This window comes from Amblyraja radiata, chromosome 15 (genome assembly GCF_010909765.2).
Source record: "Amblyraja radiata isolate CabotCenter1 chromosome 15, sAmbRad1.1.pri, whole genome shotgun sequence".
NCBI lineage: Eukaryota > Metazoa > Chordata > Chondrichthyes > Rajiformes > Rajidae > Amblyraja > Amblyraja radiata.
In genome coordinates, this window is record NC_045970.1 from 58,517,500 (window position 1) to 58,532,982 (window position 15,483).

General features: G+C 49.1%; 2 long non-coding RNA genes across 2 annotated transcripts; one reads left to right on the forward strand and one right to left on the reverse strand.

The window, feature by feature from the left end:
* Positions 1–549: 549 nt before the first annotated feature.
* LOC116981631 lies at positions 550–14,362 on the reverse strand. The gene is made up of 3 exons (XR_004414269.1): positions 14,310–14,362; positions 6,362–6,365; positions 550–652 (listed from the first exon to the last, which is right to left on the reverse strand). It is a non-coding gene; the product is annotated as an uncharacterized LOC116981631 (long non-coding RNA).
* Positions 3,675–13,826, forward strand: LOC116981630. The gene is made up of 3 exons (XR_004414268.1): positions 3,675–3,818; positions 12,949–12,951; positions 13,817–13,826. It is a non-coding gene; the product is annotated as an uncharacterized LOC116981630 (long non-coding RNA).
* Positions 14,363–15,483: the final 1,121 nt, after the last annotated feature.

Sequence of the window (15,483 nt, forward strand, 5' to 3'; positions counted from 1 at the left end):
CCGCTGGAACCGCGGGGTTTAAAGGACATGGAGCCGGGGCATAACATCGCCCGGCGTGGCTCAAACGGCCTCAGACCTTACCATCGCCCGCCGGGGGCTTTAACATCGGAGCCCCAGTTCGCCTCGACACTGCAGTTGGACTGCTGAACCACGGGAGAAGGAACAAAGGGAAGAGATAAAGTCTTTGCCTTCCATCACAGTGAGGAGATGTTGGAGACTCACTGTGATGGATGTTTATGTAAACTGTGTTAAGTGTGGGTCTTGGATTGTTTTGTAATGTAAAAAAACTGTAGAAATGACATTTCGTTCAAACCTAGGTTTGAATGACAATAAATAGCATTCTATTCTATTCTATATCACCAACTAGAGACCGGTCCTGAGCTGCCATTAACCTCGAAGGTAGACGCAAAATGCTGGAGTAACTTAGCGGGATAGGCTGCATCTCTGGAGAGGAGGAATGGGTGACGTTTCGGGCCGAGTCCCTTCTTCAGACTGATGTCAGGGGAGTGGGTGGGACAGGGGTAGAATGCAGTCGGAGACTGTAAGACTGGTGGGAGAACTGGGAAGGAGGGGGGGGGGGGGATAGAGACAGAGTGAAAGCAAGGGCTATTTGGAGTTAGAGAAGGCAATGTTCATATCGCTGGGGTGTAAGCTACCCAAGCGAAATATGAGGTGGTGTTCCTTGAATTTGCGCTGGACCTCACTCTGACAATGGAGGAGGCCCAGGACAGAAAGGTCAGATTGGGAATGGGCGGGGGAATGAAAGAGCCGAGCAAGCGGGTGATCAGGTAGGTTGAGGCGGACTGAGCGAAGGCGTTCAGCGAAACGATGGCAAAGCCTGCGCATGGTCTCGCCGATTAACACCAGGAATAGCGGATACAGCAGATGTGGTTGTCGGAGGTGGAAGTGAACCCCTGCCGCATCTGCAAGGACTGTCGGGGTCCTTGGATGCAGCCGAGGGGAGAGAGAGAGAAAGGGACAGGCGTTGCATCTCCTGTGGTTGCAGGGGAAAGTACCTGGGGAAGGGGTGGGTTGGGTGGGATGGGGCGAGTTGACCAAGGAGTTGCGGAGGGAACGGTCTCTGAGGAAAGCAGAAAGGGGTGGCGATGGGAAGATGTGGCCAGTTGTGCCATTTACCTCGCTAGAGCCCCTCAAATTATCTTTGATCGGACTTTTGCTGGGGTTTACATTGCATTAAACGTTGTACCCTTCACCCTGCATCTGTACACTGTACATTGCCAGCTCTATTGTAATCATGTACATTCTTTCCGCTGACTGGATAACAAGGCAGAACACTCGCCACTGCAGCTAGGGACACGTGACATGAAATTACACTAAACTAAGTATAGTTGTGTAATATACGGTGTCATTTGTTCAGCGGAGGACGCGAAATCAAGTTTCCCATCGTATCTCGGTACAGACGACTATAATAAACCATTAACAATATAAAATACAGTCAACATGTGCTGATTAGAGGTGTAGATCCCGATCACAGAAAGGGACTTCCTTGTCCGATGCTTAATGCTCCCTGTCCCACTTAGGGAACCTGAACGGAAACCTCTGGAGACTTTGCGCCCCACCAAAGGTGTCCGTGCGGTTCCCGGAGGTTCCCGGAGGTTTTTGTCAGTCTCCCTACCTGCTTCCACGACCTGCAACCTCCGCCAACCACCTGCAACCTCCGGGAACTGCACGGAAACCTTGGGTGCGGCGCAAAGTCTCTAGCGGTTTCCGTTCAGGTTTCCTATGTGGGACAGGGCATAAATGTCTTCTATCGGCGCAAGTTGAATACTGGTGCTCCCTCTGGTGGCTCAAGCTTTACATTATCTGAAGGGTGTCGCTGTACCCCCCCCCCCCTCCCCCTACCTCGTGGTGGGCGGGTCTTAAGTAAACGGGCTCACATTGCGTGGATTATGACAACCCATCCAATCCGACGTCAGATGCACGTCACATTGCCTCCTAAAGACATCAGCATTTGGCGTCCAATATGAGATGTGGGGCGGCGAGATCTTGAAAACAACTAACAACTAACTAACGTGTCAAAGTCTGGAGGGCGCAGCATGAAGGTGAAAGTGGCAATGTTTAAAGGAGACGTTCTGGGCAAAGGGGTAACGGGTGCCTGGCACACACTGCAAGGGCACCTCCGTTCTAAATGGCTTACCCCTTATTCTTAAACTGTGGCCCCTGGTTCTGGACTCCCCCAACATCGGGAACATGATTCCTCCCTCTAGCGTGTCCAAACCCTTAATAATCTTATATGTTTCAGTTAGATTACCTCTCATCCTTCTAAATTCTAGAGTATACAAGCCCAGCCGCTCCATTCTCTCAGCATATGACAGTCCCGCCATTCCTGGAATTAACCTTGTAAACCTACGCTGCACTCCCTCAATAGCAAGAATGGGGATAAACAGGGAATGGAGGGATAGGCATTATGTTCAAGCAAGTGAGATTAGTTTATTTTAGCATTATACTCGGCACGGATATTGTGAAGGAAGGTCTGTTCCTGTGCTGTACAGATCGATGTTATTTGTTGGTTATTTGTTGTGGGCTTTCAGCTTCATCGCATGTTTATTTTGCTTTATTACAGGAAGCTACGGGGAAGAGTCCATGTCTCAATACCCGCCTGAACTCACTGTTGTTGAAGGACAGGCCGTAATACTTAATTGCAATTATCCCAAATCTTACAATAATGATGTCGCTTTCTGGTACATTCAGAAAGGTGGGCAAGCGCCGAAATATCTACTGAAAAAAATTAATGCCGACACCGGAGATGAGGCTCGCGATTTGCCAGAGAGGTTTTCTGCTGCTTACCACAAAGGGAATCGCTCGATCCCTTTAAGTATCTCCGGCGTCCTTGTCTCCGATTCCGCCGTGTATCTCTGCGCCATGAGGCCCACGCTGCTGCATAGAAGCGGCAGATCCGAACAAAAACTCTCTCCCGTCATTTCACCCGAATCTCCACCAGAGGGCGCACTCTCCCATCTTCCAAAAACACTCCACCCCTTAGAATAAAGGGGAGGTCATTTAAGACTGTGAGAAAAAACTTTTTCACCCAGAGAGTTGTGAATTTACGGAATTCCATGCCACAGGGGGAAGTGGAGGCCAAGTCGCTGGATGGATTTAAGAGAGAGTTAGATAGAGCTCTAGGGGCTGGTGGAGTCAAGGGATATGGGGAGAAGGCAGGCGCGGGTTATTGATAGGGGACGGTCAGCCATGATCACAATGAATGGCGGTGCTGGCTCGAAGGGCCGAATGACCTCCTCCTGCACCTATTTTCTATGTTTCTATGTTTCTAATAGAATCTGACGCTCAAACACGAAGCGCAGAGATTCATCTTCCAACTTACGTCACATTTTTTCTGTTTGTTTATATTCCTACTTGTCGACTGGCCTTTTTTTTTTACATTCCCCATCTAAATTCCATCTTTTATGCTCGCGGCTCCTGTCGTGATTCCCCCCACCACAATGCTCCGCAAGGCTCCTGTTGCCACCTCATCGCTCCGCGACATGCGTTTAACAAGTGATTCTGGAAAGGAGGGTTCGAAATCCTCTCAACTCAGTAGGAATACAATCAACGAACAAAACAGGGCGGCACAGTGGCGCAGCTGGAAGTGCTGCAGCCTCACTGCGCCAGGGACCTGGGTTCGATTCTGAGCTGCTGTATCGTCTGCGTGGAGTTTGCAGGTTCTCCCTGTGATCGCGTGGCTTTCCGCCGGGTGCTCCGGTTTCCTCGCATAACCCAAGGATGTGAGGGTTTGTAAGTGTATTGGGCTCTATACATTGCCCCTGATGTGTGGGGAGTGGAAGACAAAGCGGGATAACGTTCGCTAGTGCGAAGGCGTAATCGATGGGCTGCATGGACTCGATGGACAGAAGGGCCTGTTTTTTTCCGCGCTGTGTCTCTAAACTAAATTGAACCCTATTCAAAACACAGAAAATTGCTGAGCTTTGGAAGACAATATCGACAATGGACAACAGGTGCAGGAGTAGACCATTCGGCCCTTCTAGCCAGAACCGCCATACAATGTGATCATGGGTGATCATCCCCAATCACTGCCTTCTCCCCATATCCCCTCACTCCGCTATTATTAAGAGCCCTATCTAGCTCTCTCTTGAAAACATCCAGAGAACCTGCGTCCACAACCCTCTGAGGCAGAGAATTCCACAGACTCATCATTGTTTGTGAGAAATAGTGTTTCCTCGTCTCCGTCTAAATTACTTAATCCTTATTCTAAAATTGTGGCCCCTGGTTCTGGACTCCCCCAACATCGGGAACATGTTTCCTGCCTCTAGCGTGTCCAAGCCCTTAACAATCTTATATGTTTCAATGAGATCTCGTCTCATCCTTCTAAACTCCAGAGTGTACAAGCCCAGCCGCTCCATTCTCTCAGCATATGACAGTCCCGCCATCCCGGGAATTAACCTTGTAAACCTACGCTGCACTCCCTCAATAACAAGAATGTCCTTCCTCAAATTAGGGGACCAAAACTGCACACACTACTCCAGGTGTGGTCGCACTAGGGCTCTGTACAACTACAGAAGGACCTCTTTGCTCCTATATTCGAATCCTCTTGTTATAAAGGCCAACATGCCATTCGCTTTCTTCACTGGCTGCTGTACCTGCATGCTTACTTTCACAGACTGATGAACAAGGACCCCCAGATCCCGTTGTACTTCCCCTTTTCTGAACTTGACGCCATTTAGATGGTAATCTGTCTCCCTGTTTTTGCTACCAACGTGGATAACCTTACATTTATGTTTGAGAGACTTCGCGTTATCGGAATGCATGCCCGAAGAATCATCAAATCCTGATATTAATATTAGATCGTTACGTGATCAGGTCGCATTAAGAAAGTTAGAAGACGTTAAATAAACGAGTAAAACCATGTCCCATTTTGTCCTTTTTTGCTCCTACATTGGGAGTGAAGACTCTCTGCATCACCCCATCTATTCCCCTCATTGTGTTATAAACCAGTGTAAGATCACTCCCCGGCTTCCTGCCCTCCAATGTATAAAATCACAGGCTGCACATCCTCTTCCTCTGGCTCAGGCCCCCGTGTTTCAAGTCGAGTCCGGAATCTGGAGGACAAACATATTAAACGGCCTGAAGAACACAGCGGGTCCAGCAACACCTGAGCTCAACGATTCGGTGAAGACCCAAGGCCAATATTGCCCCTTTCTTCTTACCACGCGCCTCAAGCAGATGTTATTGTTCTGTTGGGGCATGTATAAACCCTGTGATCTGAGATTATTAATTGGAATATATTTCACACAATGACATCAAGAGGACACCGCACACCGGATAAGGAAATGATATAATTGAGCCAACTCTTTATTTCCTCGGGAGGCTATAGTCTATGTGTCTATGTATCTATGTGTCGCTGCATCTGCAAAACGCCCTTTACCCGTGTATGGTCTCACTCTGAAGCAGGCGGGCGTCACCGAAAGCCAGAAAATGGAGAGACAGCCAGAGCTAGCACCACCGCAAATTGGAGGAACAGCACATCATATTCTGCTTGGGGAGTCTGCATCCTGGTGGCATGAACATTGAATTCTCACAATTCTGTTAACCCTTGCTGTCTCCTCCCCTTCCTACCTCAGCCCTCGGGCTCCTCCTCCTCCTTTTGCATTTCTTCTCCCCGCCTCCCCAACCCCCTATCAGTCTGAGGAAGGGTTTCGGCCCGAAACGTTGCCTATCTCCTTCGCTCAATAGTTGCTGCTGCACCCGCTGAGTTTCTCCAGCATTTTTTGTCTACCACCAACCTTCAACATCCGCCTCCAGAACAACGCCATGTGTGTCCTGCTGATACTGATTCTTGTGTTTTCCGGTAGGTCTCGCCAAAAAGCATCTTCGTTGCGTGCCGAGGATTTGATTTACCTCCCGAATGCTCACGACTTTGTGCTTTTGTTTTACAGGAGCCCGCGGGGGCGATGACGTGTCCCAGAAACCGGCGAAACTGGCGGCAGTCGAAGGGCAGACCGTCGAGCTGAATTGCACGTTTACCGCAGCTTACGATAGGAAAACTGCCTTCTGGTATGTCCAGCATCCAGGGGAAGCGCCGAGATATATACTGACGAAATCAAACACGTTCGACCAACGATCTCCAGATTTCACAGACAGGTTTTCTGCCGCTTTTTTCAAAGAGAGTAGGACGGTGACTTTGAACATCGCGGGGGCTCTCCTCTCAGATTCTGCCGTGTATCTCTGTGCCATGGAGCCCACACTGACTCAGAGAAGCAGCGGACCCGGACAAAAACCTGCCGAGGACATGCGACGAGATGTCACCAGAGGGCGCTCTCGCTGGTCATGTGGAAGTAAGCAGATATATCAGTTTCCCGGCATCCATAGAAGTCGTGATTTAAACCTTCCTGTACGAGTGGAACCACGATTCTACGAACATAGAAACATGGACAATAGGTGCAGGAATAGGCCATTCGGCCCTTCGAGCCTGCACCGCCATTCAATATGATCATGGCTGACCATCCAACTCAGTATCACGTACCTGCCTTCTCTCTATACCCCCGAACCCTTTAGCCAGAAGGGCCACATCTAACTCCCTCTTAAATATAGCCAATGAACTGGCCTCAACTACCTTCTGTGGCAGAGAGTTCCAGAGATTCACCACTCTCTGTGTGAATTTTTTTCTCTCATCTCGGTCCTAAAAGATCTTCCCTTTATCCTTAAACTGTGACCCCTTGTCCTGGACTTCCCCAACATCGGGAACAATCTTCCTGCATCTAGCCTGTCCAACCCCTTAAGAATTGTGTACGTTTCTATAAGATCCCCCCTCAATCTTCTAAATTCTAGCGAGAACAAGTGCGCCGATTATGAAAGACACCTTTGACCTTTGTCCTGTCGGTGTCTATTCCAGCTCCACGCATTTCCATTGACTCCCAACGATTCTACCACTCCCATCGTCTATATCTGCACTCCACATTGTCTGGGGGAAAACAGATAACCTAATCAAAATGTATTTACACGCCGGTCATTTCCTCTTCGCCCTTATCCCGTCGGGCGGAAGAAAGAAAAGCTCAAAGCAGACACCACCAGTTTCAAGAATAGTATCTTCTTCGCTGCTATAAATTTCATTAATACACCTCTCTCACTTGGCAAGGATATATTTTCGTTCTTCCGACCTACCTCGTTCGGCCCTTTCATTGCTCTCTGCGTTTCACACTATATTCTTCACTCTGTTTCCTTTGCCTTTTTCAACTACACGCAACTGAACTTCTACCGCTGGAACCGCGGGGTTTAAAGGACATGGAGCCGGGGCCTAACATCGCCCGGCGTGGCTCAAACGGCCTCAGGACTAACCATCACCCGCCGGGGGCTTTAACATCGGAGCCCCAGTTCGCCTCGACACTGCAGCTGGACTGCTGAACCACGGGAGAAGGAACAAAGGGAAGAGATAAAGACTTTGCCTTCCATCACAGTGAGGAGATGTTGGAGACTCACTGTGATGGATGTTTATGTAAACTGTGTTAAGTGTGGGTCTTGGATTGTTTTGTAATGTAAAAAAACTGTAGAAATGACATTTCGTTCAAACCTAGGTTTGAATGACAATAAATAGCATTCTATTCTATTCTATATCACCAACTAGAGACCGGTCCTGAGCTGCCATTAACCTCGAAGGTAGACGCAAAATGCTGGAGTAACTTAGCGGGTTAGGCTGCATCTCTGGAGAGGAGGAATGGGTGACGTTTCGGGACGAGTCCCTTCTTCATACTGATGTCAGGGGAGTGGGTGGGACAGGGGTAGAATGCAGTCGGAGACTGTAAGACTGGAGGGAGAACTGGGAAGGAGGGGGGGGGGGATAGAGACAGAGTGAAAGCAAGGGCTATTTGTAGTTAGAGAAGGAAATGTTCATATCGCTGGGGTGTAAGCTACCCAAGCGAAATATGAGGTGGTGTTCCTTGAATTTGCGCTGGACCTCACTCTGACAATGGAGGAGGCCCAGGACAGAAAGGTCAGATTGGGAATGGGCGGGGGAATGAAAGAACCGAGCAAGCGGGTGATCAGGTAGGTTGAGGCGGACTGAGCGAAGGCGTTCAGCGAAACGATGGCAAAGCCTGCGCATGGTCTCGCTGATTAACACCAGGAACAGCGGATACAGCAGGAGTGGATGTTGGAGCGGGAAGTGAACCCCTGCCGCATCTGCAAGGACTGTCGGGGTCCTTGGATGCAGTCGAGGGGAGAGAGAGAGAAAGAGACAGGCGTTGTATCTCCTGCGGTTGCAGGGGAAAATAGCTGGAGAAGGGGTGGTTTGGGTGGGATGGGGAGAGTTGACCAGGGGGGTTGCGGAGGGAACGGTCTCTGAGGAAAGCAGAAAGGGGTGGCGATGGGAAGATGTGGCCAGTTGTGCCATTTACCTCGCTAGAGCCCCTCAAGTTATCTTTGATCGGACTTTTGCCGGGGTTTACATTGCATTACACGTTATATCCTTCACCCTGCATCTGTACACTGTACATTGCCGGCTCAATTGTAATCATGTACATTCTTTCCGCTGACTGGATAACAAGGCAGAACACTCGCCACTGCAGCTAGGGACACGTGGCATGAAATTACACTAAACTAAGTATAGTTGTATAATATACGGTAACATTTGTTCAGCGGATGACGCGAAATGAAGTTTCCCATCGTATCTCGGTACAGACGACTATAATAAACCATTAACAATACAAAATACAGTCAACATGTGCTGATTAGAGGTGTGGATCCCGATCACAGAAAGGGACTTCCTTGTCCGATGCTTAATGCTCCCTGTCCCACTTAGGGAACCTGAACGGAAACCTCTGGAGACTTTGCGCCCCACCCAAGGTTTCCGTGCGGTTCCCGGAGGTTTTTGTCAGTCTCCCTACCTGCTTCCACTACCTGCAACCTCCGGCAACCACCTGCAACCTCCGGGAACCGCACGGAAACCTTGGGTGGGGCGCAAAGTCTCCAGACGTTTCCGTTCAGGTTTCCTAAAAGGAAAGGGGCATAACTTTCTTCTATCAGCGCAGGGGGAATACTCGTGCTTCCTCTGGTGGCGTAACCTTTACATTATCTGAAAAGTTTCGCTGCACCCCCCTCCCTCCCCCCTCCTCGTGGTGGGCGGGTCTTAAGTAAACGGGCTCACATTGCGTGGATTATGACAGCCCATCCAATCCGGCGGCAGATGCACGTGACATTGCCTCCTAAAGACATCAGCATCTAGCGTCCGAAATCAGATGCGGGGCGGCGAGATCTTGAAAACAACTAACTATTTTCCGTTTGCCATGTGGACTACATGTTCTTTGCTCGTAATAACCTTCGTCCTGCCGAGTAAGTCTGCGCTTAAACGCTCAGTATGTGCACCTAGACTCTGATAAGATAGAAGTTTGCAACATTATAGCGCGCACAGATAGGGTAGAATGTCAAAACACATTTTCCCAAGGTTGACGTGTCAAAGTCTGGAGGGCGCAGCTTTAAGGTGAAAGTGGCAATGTTTAAAGGAGACGTTCGGGGCAATGTGGTAACGGATGCCTGGCACACACTGACAATAGGTGCAGGGTTAGGCCATTCGCCCCTTCAAGAGAACACTGCCGTTCAATGTGATCATGGCTGATTATTCTCAATCAGTACCCCGTGCCAGCCTTCTCCCCATATCCCCTGACTCCGCTGTCTTCAATAGCCCTATCTAGCTCTCTCTTGAATGTAACCAGAGAACCGGCCTCCACCGCCCTCTGAGGCAGAGAATTCCACAGACTCACAACTCTCTGTGTGAAAAACTATTTCCTCATCTCGTTCTAAATGGCTTATTCCTTATTCTTAAAATGTGGCCCCTGGTTCTGGACTCCCCCAACATCGGGAACATGTTTCCTGCCTTTAGCGTGTCCAAACCCTTCATATTCTTATATGTTTCAATAAGATACCCTCTCATCCTTCTAAATTCCAGAGAGTACAAGCCCAGCCGCTCCATTCTCTCAGCATATGACAGTCCCGCCATTCCGGGAATTACCCTTGTAAACCTACGCTGCACTCCCTCAATAGCAAGAATATGGATAAACAGGGAATGGAGGGATAGATATTATGTTCAAGCAAGTGAGATTAGTTTATTTTAGCATTATGCTCGGCGCGGATATTGTGGAGGAAGGTCTGTTCCTGTGCTGTACAGATCAATGTTATTTGTTGGTTATTTGTTGTGGGCTTTCAGCTTCATCGCTTGTTTCTTTTGCTTTATTACAGGAAGCTACGGGGAAGAGTCCATGTCTCAATATCCGCCTGAACTCACTGTTGTTGAAGGACAGGCCGTAATACTTAATTGCAATTACCCCAAATCTTACGGTAATCAGGTCGCTTTCTGGTACATTCAGAACGGTGGGCAAGCGCCGAAATATCTACTGAAAAAATTTAATGCCGACTCCGGAGATGAGGCTCGTGATTTGCCAGAGAGGTTTTCTGCTGCTTACCACAAAGGGAATCTCTCGATACCTTTAAGTATCTCCGGCGTCCTTGTCTCCGATTCCGCCGTGTATCTCTGCGCCATGACGCCCACACTGCGGCATAGAAGCGGCTGATCCGAACAAAAACTCTCTCCCGTCATTTCACTCGAAACTTCACCAGAGGGCGCTCTCTTCCATCTTCCAAAAACACTCCACCCCTTAGAATAAAGGGGAGGTCATTTAAGACTGAGGTGAGAAAACACTTTTTCACCCAGAGAGTTGTGAATTTATGGAATTTCCTGCCACAGGGGGCAGTGGAGGCCAAGTCACTGGATGGATTTAAGAGAGAGTTAGATAGAGCTCTAGGGGCTAGTGGAGTCAAAGGATAAGGGGAGAAGACAGGCACGGGTTATTGATAGGGAACGATCAGCCATGATCACAATGAATGGCGGTGCTGGCTCGAAGGGCCGAATGGCCTCCTCCTGCAACTATTTTCTATGTTTCTACGTTTCTAATAGAATCTGACCCTCAAACACGAAGCGCAGAGTTTCATCTTCCAATACACGTTACATTTTTTTGTTTGTTTTTATTCCTACTTGTCGACTGGCCTTTTTTTTTTGCATTCCCCCTCTAAATTCCATCTTTTATCCTCGCAGTCCCTGACATGATTTCTCCCCATAATGCTCCGCAAGGCTGCTGTTGCCACCTCATCCCTCCGCGACATGCGTTTAACAAGTGATTCTGGAAAGGAGGGTTGGAAATCCTCTGAACGCAGTAGGAATACAATCAACCAACAAAACAGGGCGGCACAGTGGCGCAGCTGGAAGTGTTGCAGCCTCACTGCGCCCGGGACCCGGTTTCGATTCTGAGCTGCTGTATCGTCTGCGTGGTGTTTGCAGGTTCTCCCTGTGATCGCGTGGGTTTCCGCCGGGTGCTCCGGTTTTCTCGAATGACCCAAGGACGTGAGGGTTTGTAAGTTTATTGGGCTCTATAAATTGCCCCTGGTGTGTGGGGAGTGGTAGACAAAGTGGGATAACGTTCGCTAGTGCGAACGTGTGATCGATGGTCTGCATGGACTCGATGGGCAGAAGGGCCTGTTGTTTCCGCGCTGTGTCTCTAATCTAAATTAAATCTTATTCAAAACAATGAAAAACTGCTGAGTTTTGGAAGAATGTTTGAGCGACTTCACGTTATCGGGATGCATGCCCGAGGAATCATCAAATCCTTATATTAATATTAGATCGTTACGTGATCAGGTCGCATTAAGAACGTTTGAAGACGTTAAATAAAAGAGTAAAACCATATCCCCTTTTGTTCTTTCTGCTCCTACATTGGGACTGAAGACTCTCTACATCACCCCATCTGTCCCCCTCATTGTGTTATAAACCATTGTAAGATCACTCCCCGGCTTCCTGCCCTCTAAGGTATAAAATCACAGGCTGCTCAGGCCCACGTGTTTGAAGTCGAGTCTGGAATCTGGAGGACAAACATATTAAACGGCCTGAAGAACCCAGCGGGTCCAGCAACACCTGAGGCAAGAGGTAAACGATTCGGTGAAGACCCAAGGCCAATATTGCCCCTTTCTTCTTTCTACGCGCCTGAAGCAGATGTTATTGTTCTGTTGGGGCAAGTATAAACCCTGTGGTCTGAGATTATTAATTGGAATATATTTCACACAATGACATCAAGAGGACACCGCACACCGGAAAAGGAAATGATATAACTGAGCCAACTCTGTATTTCCTCGGGAGGCTATAGTCTATGTATTTATGTATCTATGTGTCGCTGCATCTGCAAAACGCCCTTTACCCGTGTATGGTCTCGCTCGGAAGCAGGCGGCGTCACCGAAAGCCAGAAAATGGAGAGACAGCCAGAGCGAGCACCACCGCAAATTGGAGGAACAGCTCCTCATATCCCGCTTGGGGAGTCTGCATCCTGAGGGCATGAACATTGAATTCTCACAATTCTGTTAACCCGTGTTGTCTCCACCCCTTCATACCTCAGCCCTCGGGCTCCTCCTCCTCCTTTTGCCTTTCTTCTCCCCGCCTCCCCAACCCCCTATCAGTCTGAAGAAGTGTTTCGGCCCGAAACGTTGCCTATCTCCTTCGCTCAATAGTTGCTGCTGCACCCGCTGAGTTTCAGCAGCATTTTCTGTCTACCACCAACCTTCAACATCCGCCTCCAGAACAACGCCATGTGTGTCCTGCTGATACTGATTCTTGTTTTTTCCGGTGGGTCGAGCCAAAAAAAAGCATCTTCGTTGCTGCCGAGGATTTGATTTACCTCCCGAATGCTCACAACTTTGTGCTTTTTTTTACAGGAGCCCGCGGGGGCGATGACGTGTCCCAGAAACCGCCGAAACTTGCGACAGACGAAGGGCAGACCGTCGAGCTGAATTGCACGTTTACCGCAGCTTACGATAGCAGAACTGCCTTCTGGTACGTCCAGCGTCCAGGGGAAGCACCGAGATATATACTGAAGATATTAAACACGTTCGACCAACGATCTCCTGATTTCCCAGACAGGTTTTCTGCCGTTTTTTTCAAAGACAGTAGGACGGTGACCTTGAAAATCGCGGGGGCTCTCCTCTCAGATTCTGCCGTGTATCTCTGTGCCATGGAGCCCACACTGACTCAGAGAAGCAGCGGACCCGGTCAAAAACCTGCCGATGACATCCCGACGAGATGTCACCAGAGGGCGCTCTCGCTGGTCATGTGGAAGTAAGCAGATATACCAGTTTCCCGGCATCCAAAGAAGTTGTGATTGAAACATAGAAACATAGAAAATAGGTGCAGGAGTAGGCCATTCGGCCCTTCGAGCCTGCACCGCCATTCAATGTGATCATGGCTGATCATCCAACTCAGTATCCTGTACCTGCCTTCTCTCCATACCCCCTGATCCCTTTAGCCACAAGGGCCACATCTAACTCCCTCTTAAATATAGCCAATGAACTGTGGCCTCAACTACCTTCTGTGGCAGAGAATTCCAGAGATTCACCACTCTCTGTGTACAAAATGTTTTTCTCATCTCGGTCTTAAAGTATTTCCCCATTATCCTTAAACTGTGACCCCTTGTCCTGGACTTCCCCAACATCGGGAACAATCTTCCTGCATCTAGCCTGTCCAACCCCTTAAGAATTTTGTCCGTTTCTATAAGATCCCCCCTCAATCTTCTAAATTCTAGCGAGAACAAGTGCGCCGATTATGAAAGACACCTTTGACCTTTGTCCTGTCGCTGTCTATTCCAGCTCCACGCATTTCCATTGACTCCCAACGATTCTACCACTCCCATCCACTATATCTGCACTCCACATTGTCTGGGGGAAAACAGATAACCTAATCAAAATGTATTTACACGCCGGTCATTTTCTCTTCGCCCTTCACCCGCCAGGCGGAAGAAACAAAACCTCAAAGTAGAAACTGGTGAGTTTCAAGAATAGTTTCTTCTTAGCTGCTATAAATTTCATTAATATACCTCCCTCACTTGGCAAGGATTTATTTTCGATCTTCCAAACTACCTCATTCGGCCCTTTCATCTCTCTCTGCGTTTCACCGTATATTCTTCACTCTGTTTCCTTAGCCTTTTTCAACTACACGCAACTGAGCTATGATATCACCAACTAGAGAGCGGTCCTGAGCTGCCATTAACCTCGAAGATAGACGCAAAATGCTGGAGTAACATAGCGCGTTAGGCTGCATCTCTGGAGAGAAGGAATGGGTGACGTTTTGGGTCGAGTCCCTTCTTCAGGCTGATGTCAGGGGAGTGGGCGGGACAGGGATAGAATGTAGACGGAGACTTTCAGACTGGTGGGAGAACTTGGAAGGGGGGGGGGGGGATAGAGACAGAGTGAAAGCAAGGTCTATTTGGAGTAAGAGAAGTCACTTTTCGTATCGCTGGGGCGTAAACTACCCAAGCGAAATATGAGGTGCTGTTCCTTCAATTTGCGCTGGACCTCACTCTGACAATGGAGGAGGCCCAGGACAGAAAGGTCAGATTGGGAATGGGCGGGGGAATGAAAGTGCCGAGCAAGCGGGAGATCAGGTAGGTTGAGGCGGACTGAGCGAAGGTGTTCAGCGAAACGATGGCAAAGCCTGCGCATGATCTCGCCGATTAACACCAGTAATAGCGGATACGACAGAAGTGGTTGTCGGAGGTGGAAGTGAACTCCTGCCGCATCTGCAAGGACTGTCGGGGTCCTTGGATGCAGTCGAGGGGAGAGAGAGAAAGGGACAGGCGTTGGATCTCCTGTGGTTGCAGGGGAAAGTACCTGGGGAAGGGGTGGGTTGGGGCGAGTTGACTAGGGAGTTGCGGAGGGAACTGTCTCTGAGGAAAGCAGAAAGGGGTGGCGATGGGAAGATGTGGCCAGTTGTGCCATTTACCTCGCTAGAGCCCCTCAAATTATCTTTGATCGGACTTTTGCTGGGGTTTACATTGCATTACACGTTATATCCTTCACCCTGCATCTGTACACTGTACATTGCCAGCTCAATTGTAATCATGTACATTCTTTCCGCTGACTGGATAACAAGGCAGAACACTCGCCGCTGCAGCTAGGGTCACGTGACATGAAATTACACTAAACTAAGTATAGTTGTATAATATACGGTATCATTTGTTCAGCGGAGAACGCGAAATGAAGTTTCCCATCGTATCTCGGTACAGACGACTATAATAAACCATTAACAATACAAAATGCAGTCAACATGTGCTGATTAGAGGTGTAGATCCCGATCACAGAAAGGGACTTCCTTGGCCGATGCTTAATGCTCGCTGTCCCACTTAGGGAACCTGAACGGAAACCTCTGGAGACTTTGCGCCCCACCCAAGGTTTCCGTGCGGTTCCCGGAGGTTTTTGTCAGTCTCTCTACCTGCTTCCACTACCTGCAACCTCCGGCAACCACCTGCAACCTCACGGAACCGCACGGAAACCTTGGGTGGGGCACAAAGTCTCCAGAGGTTTCAGTTCAGGTTTCCTAAAAGGAAAGGGGCATAACTTTCTTCTATCGGCGCAGGGGGAATACTCGTGCTCCCTCTGGTGGCGTGACCTTTACATTATCTGTAGAGTGTCGCTGCACCCCGACCC